General features: G+C 41.2%; 1 long non-coding RNA gene across 1 annotated transcript in view; it reads left to right on the top strand.

Moving 5' to 3' along the window:
- Positions 1 to 13,185, top strand: part of LOC135306352 (uncharacterized) — a 117,057-nt gene extending 103,872 nt beyond the window's left edge. Inside the window, exon 15 of the long non-coding RNA XR_010367152.1 lies at positions 12,096 to 13,185. This is a non-coding gene — a long non-coding RNA (uncharacterized LOC135306352). The remainder of the gene's footprint in view (positions 1 to 12,095) is intronic.
- The last annotated feature ends 228 nt before the right edge of the window (positions 13,186 to 13,413 follow it).

Consider the following 13,413-nt stretch of genomic DNA (forward strand, 5'->3'; position numbering starts at 1 on the left):
ATGTAAAGGGAGTCTGCCTGCTTTCAGGAACGTCTGTGAGCCTTTGTTTTGCCTTTTTACTGTGAAAAAATGCAGGTGACTTTTATGTCTGTGGCTTCTGTGTGCTTTTATCTCCCTCCTCTTCCATGGTAGCCATGGTAGTTCTTTTCTCCTGGAGTTATCCCTATCAGCAGTGCCTATGTCAGGCCTTTCAGCCCCAAACCACTGCCATTTCCAGGGCTGCTGTGGGGAGAGAAAAGAGGTACAGTGTTAGCTGTGATCCCATTAGCCATTCTTTATTTAGTTTCTTAGAACAATTTAAGCTTCTTTTGGTGTTTGAAAACATATTTTGGCAGGCTCTTGTGGGGAACAGGGGCTGCCTCAGTAGGTGGCAAATGCTGCCCCTTTGGAGCTCTGCATCACAGCATTCCCAAGCATCCTGGGCTGCTGACACATGAACAGGATTCCATATGAGTGCAGTTTTCTGCATGGAGATTCAGGAAGCATAGCATGGGAGATAATTACAAGAGGTTAAGAAGCAAGATACAAGGAAATTGGCATTTCTATCTAATAGAAATACAATTGTTCAGATTAAACTGAAGAACTATGGGTTGTCACAAATTTATTACTCTGAGAGGAAAATAAGCTCCCAAATTGCATATACTGCAGTGCTTGGCTTGCTGAGCACTTTCCATAATGACTCATTTGTAATATTTCTCAAGTGCAGGGAGGGGAGGAGAGGATGATGTTCCTAACTAGACAAGGCCTATCATTTCCTGTATTGGCAATTGTATTGGAACTCATAAGTTGCAGATGAAGGACTTGAAGTACTCTGCAGCTTTGTGATAAAAGGGGGAAATGTAATGCTTTTATGAAAATAACCTTGAAGGTAAAAGAAAACCTACATCCATCCAGGTGCAGGTCCATTAAATGTTCCCTTGTCACACATCACAATAGAAACATTTAAGCAGGCAGTGTAGCAAAAAATGAAAGAAATATTAAGTCTGAAGTCACTGTATCACCTTACTTTTTGCAGGATGATTTTTGTGTTGAATAGGTTGATCTCCACAGTTTTAGTTTCTCTCTTGGTAGTAAAGCAGGAGTTTTGTTCTGTGATCAGGTGGAGAAAATTCAACTTCAGAGATATGGGGATTTTCCCTGTAAGAATATTTAATTTCTTTTCAACTTTATAACTATGTGTGCCATTTTTTAACTATGAGCATTTAAAATGTTTCCCTGCAGTGCTTTGATTGCATTACCTATTGACATTTTGGAAAGGCAGATTTGACCTTCTGGGCTTTTTCTTTAGAGGTGATTTATTTGCAGCTGGCTATTAACTGAACAAGAGGAGATTTTAAGAAAGTATAAGAGAGGCAGGGGCTTAAAGCAATGGGAGAAGAAGGAACAAGAAGCCAATGATGTGAAAGTCGGTTTCCACTTGGAGGTGGAGTTTTGGATGTGGGCCCTTTCTATGACTCTTAGAGTGATAAGAGGGGTGTGTGTATATATATGTATATGTGTGTTTGTTTATAATGCCTTAACATCCCTTAGGCAACTATGGTGTGAAATAGCCTAACTCAGACAGGTAATAACTGAGTTGAATGGTGCCAGAATGGGAAACTTGGGGCCTGAAGTTGGGGATAGAGAAGTCAATTCAAGTTTCCACCTCAGTCCTGAGAAGGTGTCCTGTCCCTAATGTCGAGGACAGGGGACTTGCACAGTGATTCTCTGCTATGAGGACTGTGGAGAAAACCTGCAGAGGTGCCTGCTCTGAAACAAGTGCACTGCATTTAAGGACAGAGCCCTGTGAACGGGACAGTCTATCCAAGGCTCAGGGTCTGGGAGACTCCATTAGCAGCCTGAGAGCTCCCAGAAATGCGTGGGCAGCCCCAGGGCCTTCAAGGACAGGCACGAGGCACAGGTGCTTTCCTGCTCTCTGAACATTGAGGGGAATCCCTGCCAGATCAGCATTGACTGGAGCTCTCTGGAGAGAAAAGGATGATGACTTACCAGCTTGATGCCCCATCCTGGTCCTGTATTAGCTCCTTCTCTTCGGTGATGTAGATGTGAATTAAAGAAGGAGAGGGTCACTCCAAAAGCAGGTGCAATCTTTTGCCTTTCATCCTACAGTGGCCTCTTTGGAAAGGACATTTTTAGTATTTCTATGTGTGATATCTGTACTAAGCTAAACTTTCAAAAGCCTATGGACAGATGCTTAGACACAAGCATTTTATAGAATCATAGAATGCTTTGGGTTGGAAGGGACCTTAAAAGTCATCTGATGACAACCCTGATGCTGTAGGGGAAAGGTGGAAGCATTCTAAAAAACGGCCTGAGACAGCATGCTCTTGGCAGTGGGAATACCTTTCCTGACTGCTGTTTCTCTCCTCATTAAAAAATGCCACAACTCTCCAAAACTTGATTAAAAATTGTTACTACCCAACAGAAGCTGCAGGCAGATCTGCCTTTCCAAAATGACACTGGGTAATGCAATTGAAGCAGTACAGGGAAACATTTTAAATGCTAGTATTTAAGTAATGGCACACATAGCTATAAAGTTGAAAAGAAGTAAAAATTATGACTGTCACACAAAGATATCACTTTAAAGTTGAATAATAATGAAGTGAATGACTTTTACGTGAGTGCTGGTAACAATACAATATTACTCATGGTTCCGTGGCAGAGTCAAGAGACATTTATATATATTTTTTACTAGGAATATCAAGGCATCTCCTCTGAAGCTAAAATGAATAGAGGAAATTACAAACTGATAACATATACATTGAAAGATTTGAGGTGCTATCAAGTCAATGTCTCAACCCACAAATTAGTACTGCACAGAAATAATACACATGAAATTGCTGTGTTTTCCCTTTCTTTTTCCTCTGCTAATTTCTTGGGGAATCAAAAGTGAAAATAGTCTTCACTGATACATTTGGAGGTTTTGAAGCAGTTATAAGGGCTCAGGATGCCTTGTTCAGAGTTTAAGTGTTGCTGTGTGCCCATTTATTTCTGTAAATGGACATGGCCTTAATACTGAAAGATGTGGTCCCAGTAACAGAGATGAATGTTAGCAGTAAAAGTTAATTTTGTCAGCATTCAAATCTTATGTCTCATTGATGATTTTTTACTGATAGTAAATTCCCTAATAGGAACAACGATGAGATTTAGCACCTACCAGCAGTCAATGCTCTATGGCCATGTTAATAATAATACTAGGAAACATAGAGAAGAAAGAAATGCAGTGGAGGCTGAGATTCTTGTGTAGATTTACTCTGGGAATCATGCAAATGTTTTTGGACTTTTCTCAGTTCCTTTGTATCAGGATATTTGGACTAAAGTGATTTCTTGTGTCTTCTGATAATTTCTGAGTCATCATGCTGTCAGGATCTCTGTTATTGTGGGCAGATTCTCACAGAACTGGGCACACTTCTAATTTCAATGACCTTGGATGTGTGTCTGGGTGTGAGGTGGGGAAATGCACTCAAAGCGAAATATTAAACTACATTCCTAAGGAAAAGCCTGAGATGCTGAAGCCTAGTTGCAGTACTTGGGGTGTAGTTTTCATGAAGATCTTATTTTAAAATAAATCGCTCATTTTTCTTAGAGAGACATAGCACTTATTGCCTTTTCTCTGTGTTTCCTTTCCTCAAGTGCTTGTTAAACTCTGTAGAATTTAAATGAAAGCTTCTACATTGTTTTCTTTCCAGTACTGTTCTCAAAAAATCAAATTATGCTCTGTGATTTAAGCTCAGGCGTAAATGATGGTTCTTAACAATAATAAAATATGAGATTGGGTGCAGCCAAGACCAAGTATTTGCCTCTCAGAAAGTCCACTGTATAAAAGTATATGGATACATAACCTTATAGTACAGTAGCAGATACCCAAAATCTGCATTTAAACAGATTCATGATGGGGCAGATCACATCTGTTTTCATCTGTGTTAAGTTTGATGTTTTTTTTTTTGTAGCTTACATCTGAAGTTTTGTGATGAAGGGTTAGTGGCTACTTGCAGGATTTGGAAAGATTTACTTGGTTATGGATGTTACATTGCTGAGGGAGAGTGACAGGACCAAGGAAGGGTACTGTCCTAAGGCCCTGAAATGAAATCAAATACAGTTCTCAAGGTTTTTGCGTCAAGAAGATCCTAAGCAAAAGAAGATTGACAGTTTTAATCAGACCACATACGTATAGAGTTCTTAATTAGATGGTGTTTTGAGGTACTTTTTTTTAGTGCTGCTTGTGTATATTTATGTAATTAGGATTGAAGTGGGTGTACTTTCTGACAGTGCACTCTCCAAACTGTTTTGGGACCCGATAAAAATGAACCAAGAGTAAGGAAATTTTCTAAGCTCTGTGTTTATAATCAGGAGAGAGAAGGAGGCAGAAGGAAACTCAGCTCCTTGTGGGCCCTAAAAGCAGACAAAATAAAACCACTCTTTTTTTGCATTTTTTATTAGTCTTGCTTGGGAACAGAGCCTGCTGCTCTGGTCAGATCATGTCTGTGGCCAGGGCCACCTCCTGACCCGTGCCCATCCCTGGGTGGCTGTGGGGGCAGAGGTGGCACCACCTCGTGCCTCAGCAGCTCCTGCCAATGTCACCTCCCTGAGCGGTGCTGGGGACCTGGCACGAGTGAGCTGGGGGAGAGGGGAGCATGTGTGTGTGAGTTTTGGTTTGTTTTTGCAGTGCAGAGTGTGCCAGGGCTCCCTGCTGTCCCTGTGGTTTGTAGCATTGGTGGAACAGTGTGCCAGGGCTTTGTGGGGGCACAGGGAGCAGGGGATGGGCCCTGGGATGGAGCTGTCCCCACCTGTGGGATCCAGAAGTGCCTGACTGGAGTCCAGCTCTGGGGCATTATTCCATTCTTTTCTTCACTGAAAGGGTGATCAAGCACTGGGACAGGCTGCCCAGAGAGGTGGGGGATCATTGTCCCTGGAAGTGTTCAAGGTGTAGGTGTGGTGCTTAGGGAAATGGTTCAGTGGTGGACCTGGCAGTCTTAGGTTAATGGCTCGACTTGATCATAGAGGGGTTTTCCAAATGGAATGATTCTGTGAGGTGAGAGGGGACAGCAGGGCCAGGGCAGGTGGTGTTTGAGTCCTGCCACAAAGTGCAGCTGCTTTTGAATCTGAACTGGTTGAAGCAGTTCCTTTCATTATTTCCCTCAGTTAACATTTACTTACAGGCTTCCTCAGATGCTGCAGAGGAAGTCAGTCATGAACTGCTACAAGGCACAGGAACAGTACAAAATACCGGGAAATAACAGTTTCTGTGACAGGATTGGAACATGAAGCTCTGAAAATATAAAAGAGTGGCATCAAGTGTCAGAAATTATACTGCTTTGAACTTTACAGCCCTAGAAATTCCTCTTCTGTAACTCAAGCTGTTTAGGATCATAAACAGTTATTCTCAGTACTGCTGAAACCACTGTGACACTCATATCATCATTTTGATGTTTGATGTCTGTCATGCATCAGAAGGCAAACACAATTACATATCAGGAATATCTCAGAGCTGTTTAGGAAGTCAAGGTTAGTCACAGGATGCTTTTGATGCTCCTCTTCTCTGTCATGACTGTAGAGTTTTAAGTGTAGTGAGGATGCTCTAGTTAAGGTTTGAGAGATGATTGTTGGAGAAACAAGGCAGACATTTCAACTTACATTTCTAACAAATGACAGAGTCAGTGACCTCTTGTCAAACTGTGGGGAAATGATCAGTAGTACTGTGGGCTCTGGGAATCTAAGGTGAAAAGGTAACATTTTATTTTAGAACAAGTGGAGTTTTTAAAATGAACCCTGTGTTCTTTAGGTCATGCTTCTCAGTTACCATTCATCAAAACACCCTGGTTTGTGTTCTGTGTCAGTGATGCAGCCCATTGCAAGAGTTGCTGCTTTGCCTTGCTAATTTTGTTTTGTGGTTTGAAAGAAAATGGCTCCCATGGTGTTAAAGCTTCTTCCCTGCATGTTCTCCTACCTGTGCTGATGCAAGATGGAACCAAAACAGCCCTTTCATCTTTGCTAAGAGCGTGTGTGCAACAGGTGCACTGTGTTGTACTCAGTCTATTATTTTAAAATTTGGTGGCAGAAAAGGCAAGGACAACGTTAAGTCTGTTTTGATTATCAAGCCACAGTCGTTTCCAAAGGCCTTTTGAGTACCTGAATGTGTTGAAAATCTTTGAAAAGTCTACAGCGGTCCTTGGCAGATTTCCATCTGCCTCTCTTCCCCACACCTTTCAAAAGAAGTCCTGCATCTTGGTGTTGAGATTATCAGTGATGATCAGATGTTGCTATTATTGCTGCTGTGTTATTCTCTGGGGTTGTTTCATCAGTGTGTAAAGTCGGGCCACTATCTTCCAAATGTTTTCTGCTCCTTCTTTTTGTGCTCAAGAGTCCCTTCAAAGACAATAGCATGGCTTGGCAAGTGCAGTGCAGCACATGTATAAGCACTTGCAGAATGAGCACTTCAGTCTCATTAATATGCAAGATGGAAAAGCAGATTGTGAGAGTGAAAGCTCAGTGTGGAAAGAGCAATGCAAGAAGAAATTAATTTAGATGAAGAAATATTTTGTACATGGGAAGCAATGTTGCACAGAAACAGGTGATGCTCCAGTAGTGGGGCTTCAGAAGTGAAATTGCCAGGTATTTGGAGAAACCACTGATCCTTAGCAGTTCTACAAACACAAGAAAATTTCATTAGCAGTGTTGTGTTTTCAAATTGTGTGATGGGTCATTTAAGGTTTGGCAAGCTCCTTTTATTTGTGAGCAAGCTGGAGTTGTAAGGATTGATCTGGATCTTTGTTGCTCTCTTGGGCTTAGAGCTGTGTGCAGAGGAATAACAAACTGGGTGCTAACACTGAAGGTGACTTTTGGGAGGAGTTTGAAGCAGGGAGTCAAAAGGTTTATTCAGCTAAAAGTAAAGCTTCAAATAATATGAGAAATTTGTGTGCTCAGTCTGCCAGAGGAGTTTCCAGAGGAGGAAAAGGAGGATGGATTGTGGTTGGAATACTAGGTTGTCACCATTGGATATAATAAAATCTTCCTGATTTAGCTTTGATAGGTTACTTCTCATGCCTGTAGTTGTCTTCTTCCTTCTTGTTACCACTTATTTTTACTTGCTTTTTAATGTGGAAGCCTTTTATTCTTTAAATAACAGTGGCCCAAGGACTGAACCATGCCTTTGTCATGGAAGTGTGGAATTCACTTTGGTCTTTAATACTTTCCTGTAAAAAGGTCACAACTGCTCCAGTATTTTGAAAACAGATTTAATAATGAAGAGTCAGTGTATCATGATGCATTCCTGAGAAGGAAATAATAATAATAATAATAATAATGATGATGTTTTCTATTGGAAGTCTGGAAATGGCAATATATGCCAGTGTACCCACAAGGTAAGTACACTCACTGTGTGGCTGTTATATTGCTCATGGATCCAGCAATAAATGAAGCCTTTTTCCCTGATGTAAATTCCATGTTCACACTGTATTTTTCACAAGCACAATGCAATAATGCTAGTGACTGGTGGTCTGGGCACAGCTTTTGTTGGCTGTTGCTAAAAATACCAAAACACAAAACCCAAAGAAAAAAAACTGAGCTCAATCTGATTCAGATGTTTCCTCTCATGGCTGACATGGGCTATGAACTCTTCATGACACCATTTAGCAAGTTTTATGGCCAACCACAGAAAGAGAAAAATCAGCTCCAGTCAGATTCTCTCAAGATTGATAAAATTAGAAGTTTTTCACCCAACAGCATGTTATAAGATGGGCAGATGCAAGCTTGGCTGTTCCACCAAGCTTGGGTGTTGAGAAATGGGGTAAGGGAGCTTCCTTCTTTTCCCTATTTGATCCCCTAGTTGTTAGTGAAAAAAAGGCTGACTACAAACCAAATCCTGTTAAATTTGAAAATTTCACCTTACCAATGAAGCACTTTTGTTGAAGGAGGAAGAAAAATACTGAAAAATATCGTGTTTCAAGGCAATATTTTTATCTGGAATAATATATGAATTACAGGGGGTAAAGAAGAAAAGATTAATCAGTATGCTGCAGACACAGCTGATAAAGCAGCTCTACTATCAGCAGAACTAAAGAAAGATTTCCATACTGGATATATATTGTGGTTCAAATCTTCTAGTAGCAGCTAAGACATTTTTTGTTTGGAGTTTCAGTAATGGCTCTCTTGCATGGACTCCAAAATCTGCCTATCATGAATTGAGCTCACATTACAGCCTTTCAGGAAGTAATTATTAGGAATTACTCTTTTGCTGGCTGGTAGTTCCATTAAATGTTTAAGTATTTAACCTTGTCAGACCTTGTTGTCAGATTTAACTGAAATTAGTCATTGGATTCAGGGGATGTCCTGTCCCTTGGTCTTGTTATAGAGTGGCTGAAAAGACCTGATAGATGGGTTTGGGTTTCTTTTGTTTTCTATGACTAATAGAATGGCTCTAATATTCACAGCAATATCCTGCAACAGGTAACTTAAGGTGCCAAAAATAACAGGCTCCATTTTAACAAAATTTTTCAGTGACCTCTAGTAAGTCCTGCATATGGAGGGAAATATATAGTAAGATGTAGCTTATTGTTCCCAACACAATTCCTACATGCTGTATTATTCTGGTACAATTTAACAGTTTTCAATTTTGTCTGCTGGGAGAGCTTATAGAGATACTTTTGGTTTTTGTGAAGATCTTGGGATATGGCACCTGTACAATGTCACTTGTCATACTTAGGCATAATGAAATGCTGGCTGGAGTGCTGCAGTGGCAAGGACAGAGCAGCCTGCTGCATTGTCTGCTCCTGTCTGGAAAGGCCATTCCAGTCTGTGTCCTGCTTCTCCTTCCACAGAAGTGGAAGTTGCTGTTGTAAAAGCAGCCAGGTTCTTTCCAAGTGCAGCCTGCTTCTCCTAGGGTGGGTGCACATCTTCTGTCCTGCAGAGATACCTGCTGCTGGCATGTCCTGGGGGGGTAGGAGTTAAAGAAAAAAGATGGATTTGCTTTGTTGGTTTTGTTTTTAAAATACTTAAAATGAAACAAACCCAAGCAAAACCCCCAAATCAAACTGCGGACACCAAAACCTCAAAACCCCCCTAACCCAACAACAAGCCCAAAACCTTCAGCTGTTTCCAGGACCATTTTGTTCTGGCAGTTCCACACAGCATTGTGAGAAGCGAGCAGATACATTGGATGAAATTAATGAGCTGGAGGCAATCCAGGCGTGCTGCTCGGCTGAATGGGGACACAAACCTGTTTTACACTGCAGAGGGCTGTGGTGTTGAGCCACAGCAATTTGTCCAGTCCCGAGTCTGAAAAGCTGCAGACCCTCCTGCCTTTTGTGTTCTGTGTCCCAAGGGATTGTCTGCTTTATGCCACCAGATGGTGAATTGCTGTTGTGAATGAGTGTGGTGAAAGGAAAATTCAGTTCTACACAAGCACCATCAAAACTACCAAACGTGTGCCAGGAAAGGGTGAGGGGCTGGGAGGTGAAGCCTTTATAAAGGCAGGGGAGATGGGAGATTGCAGTACAACCCGAGGCATAGGTCTCACTTTGGTAAATAAATGTTTCCTTAATATTGGTTTCCTCTTGGGACTCCTCTGCTGGTTAAAGATGTGCTGCAGTGGTTTGATGGGCCACAGAACAGATCAAAGAGTGATGTGCTCAAAGTCCAACTTGGTGTTTGTGTCCTTCCTTCCACATATGATGGGCCTCAACAGTTGTCAGTGTGGCTTTAGAAAAAAGGGAAGAAAAGCCCTAAATATTTTCAATAGTAGGATCTTTTGTGTTTACGAAACATTTAATGCTAGCTCTAGCATTTCATAACCATCTTTAAACCACCCCCAGGGCCTCATGAAGCAGTTTAATGGTACGTTTAGGAAACAAAGGGAATGACAAGAACTCAGTTGTCTTGATTAGGTGATAAGAGTTGAATCTATGGTGGCTACTTGTTTTTAAAAAGAAAGCTGTGTTTTCATAACCTAGATATTTCCCATTAACACTGTGAAGTGTACAGGAACAAAACTCACTTGTTATTAAAACTTGTCTTTAATTTCAATCTAGTGTACAAAAAGGATTTTAATTGCTTTTATTGTTTTAGACAAATCACACAGATTTAAGTAGAAGTGTCAGAAATTAATTAGCATAATTAACAGGGAGATATGCACTGAGTGTTTTAAATAACTTAGGTTTTGGCCTCCAACAAAATCTTTCAGTCTTTTCATTTGAGAAATGAAAAGACCCTTTGGGTCTGAATGACTCTGAGTGACAGGAAAATTCATCAGCTTTTCACCCTAAGTCACTGGTTCAAGTGTGGTTCAGGTTAGTGGTAAGTGAAAGTCGTGTTTCCTAATGCATGCTCAGTGATTTGAAACCGGAGGCAGCTGAGGTGTCCAGAAACAGGGCTTGCTGGTCTGGACTTTCAGCACTTGGTTCTCAGAGATGATCTCCTGTGCTCTGGGGCTCCTACGACAGGGCCTAGGGAGATTTGGGTGCCTGAACACATGGCTCTGTGGCCCACGTGGAGAGGTGAGCCTGCACAAACCTGCTGAGAAGTGAGAACAGGTAGAACGTGTTGGTGAGGAGGATTTAGCAGAAATTTTGTCCCATTACAGGCATCTGCTGCCTGACTTCACTGTCAACTATTTATTGATAATAAAAAAAATGGGGCAATTCCTTTCATAGCTGAGTGCTCTGAGTAGTTTTTTTGCGTATCCTGGGTCTTCTGACACTCAGGTTACCAAATTCTTTCCTGGAATGGCTTCAACAGGAAGCAAATCTGCTCAGTTGCTCCAATTTAACTCTTCTGCCAAACACTTGTTCTGGGGTTAACACAAGCCTGCTGTGAGATGTGGGCTTGCAGTCCCTCAGGCAGAGCAGAGGACTGAACCAGGGCCTGCTTTTTCCAAATGGGGTTCTCCAGCAGCTATGAAGACTGTTATAGATGGAGGGGGTGTAGATCATGCTTGCTCTCTTGCCCTCTGCCTGGGCAGCTGATATAAAATGTTAATGCTGCATTTAGATTTTAAGAGTTAGTCAGGAATTTCTATAGCCGTGTTGAGCCATCACATCATTTTGTCTTGAATTTCCAGCTTCTGAGAAGCAGCTTGGACATGAGAACATTCCTTGGATCCTAGTTTGACATTTTCTTTCCACCAGATTTTGTACAAAAGGGACTTCAGCATGCACATTTGTTGCAAGTGAGCACATGTTCATTAATCACATTGGTGGCAACCATATGCTAAAATGCATTCAGTCAAAAGTGCCTTTGCATGACTTCCCAGGCAAAATCTCTTCACAGCTATCAGAGATGTCAGCTCTCTTTTAAGGGTTGGTAATGAGCTCTATGTCATGTCTGGAAGCCAAAGAAGTTGGCTTTGCTGCACTTAGTCCATCTGTGTGGTCCTGGGTCCTATTTGCTTTGTCATTCCTAGAAACACCTTTTGGGCCTTTGTGATTGGTGAGGGAACTGGGCTCTGTTCAGCTGTTTCAGGTGACTTGTGGAGTCATTTATCAAAGAGCCCCTGGTGCTCACAGCTTTCCTTTGAGTCCCAAAACCGCTCTGAGAGTCCCCTTCTCAATTAAAATTCCTGTAGAAGAAATAGTGGCTGCTGCCTTCATGGCTGTAGTCGTTTCATGATTGCTTGAGGAAATACGTGGCCAGCTGGGATGAGGATAAATCAACCATTTGTCCGCTTGTCTTTCAAGTAAATGGTCCATTGATCACCTCCTAATAGTCTTGCTGGACTAAGTCAAGGATCTGAACTATAGCACTCTACTGAAATGGCAATTCATCCTGTGGCTATTCAGGTGCTATTAATGACACCAAATGGGAAAGGATGTGAACAAACAGAATTTTGAGGGTTTTTTTTTTAATAAGGCAGAGAGGGAATGCATTCTTGAGAAAGCAGTTTGGCCACAAATTTTTTCTCCGTAGAAAAACCTCTGACATTTCCTCTGAGGATTACTCAGCCTTGCAAGGAGGTGTAAAAATGCATTCTGTAAAAGTGCATGTCCCACTGTTTCCTAGTCAAAATAGTGACTTTTTTAATTCAAAGGTGTTATGATTTTGCTTTCCCTTCCCTTTCAGTCTAAGCACTTTTTAAAAATGGTATATTTTTCGAACCATTGCAGTTGTGAAGCAAGAGAAGTTACTCTGGGTTGCTATTTGGACACTTGAGTCTTGAAGGTGCAGGAAGACTCCTTCAAAGTTGAGAGCTGTTAAACCTTTCTCCTCCTGGAAAACTCCATCTATTCATCTGAAGAAGCCCTTTCAAAAGAAGCAGGATGCACTTCAAAGCAGACTCTCTTATCTGGAGGAGAGGGGCTTACACAAAGGTTACATTTCAGACTTAAATGCAGGACAAGGAACAATTGCACTAAGACCTTCTCAGTGCAGATATTCGGAGCTGTTCCCTCACTTTGTGTTTGGAATTTCCATTAAATTAGATCGATACTTGGCTTCTTTCCTGATGTCCTATCCCACTCTGCTGAAGATATTTTCTGTGATCCATAATGAGCCCTGCTGCTATTCCAGTATAATCACTGCTGAATATTAGCCAGGTAACAGACAAAGCAAGGAGCTAAACTGAGATGAGAGAAATCTGGGCTTGAAGAGTTTCTCCCAAGTTCTTATGACTTCATATCTTGTATTGAAGACTGTAGATCTGTGTGGTGGGGAAGGAGTTACTGGGGTTTCTTAAAAAACCCCAAACCATGGTAATTCAGTAGCTGAATTTAATTTTCATTTCATTTTGATGCAGATGCAAAATGGTACATGCTGAGAAGTTAGTGGGGAGGGAGGAGGGAGACATTGTGAAAGAGCAGTAAATAGCTCTGGGTGAGGTATTTCATGCAGGGTAGGGAAGAGACAGCTCTCCCTTAGGGGGCTTGTGCACCTTGTTCCTCTTGATACCATGACATGTGTGAAGTTGGGTTTTTTTTTATTCCTTCATGACATTTCTTTCCATTGTTTCTTCATATTTACACTGAAAAGCAGGTGCTGTAGACTTGCACAACTTTTGTCTTTTTATGTACACCCTTTTCTTATTTGGGAAGGAAATGGTCAGCCAAAGCCAACCATTGTATATATTTCGTGTAAGTTCCATTCCCTAAAGTGTAAATTAGAAGGTTTTAAAGCAAACTTATCTTGTTTGTTATATTTATAACAATCATTTAATAAGTGGCTTGCTTAGATGTATTAAAGAATTTATTAGTAATTAAATATTGATGTCTAAGAGTTACTGAGCTTCTATGACGATAAAGGAGACAGATATGGTCTGCAGGGTGTTATCTCAAATGTTGCTGAAATGTTGAGCATGCAATTACTATCTTATTAGGGTAATAATGTTGAAAGAATTGTTGAGACATTTAATTGGTATCAAACAACATGTGATTGTCTGTTGATTGGATATCAATTGCAACAAGGCACAAGCTGACATTTGACAAGCAA

The sequence above is a fragment of the Passer domesticus genome, chromosome 8 (genome assembly GCF_036417665.1).
Source record: "Passer domesticus isolate bPasDom1 chromosome 8, bPasDom1.hap1, whole genome shotgun sequence".
NCBI classification, from domain to species: Eukaryota; Metazoa; Chordata; class Aves; order Passeriformes; family Passeridae; genus Passer; species Passer domesticus.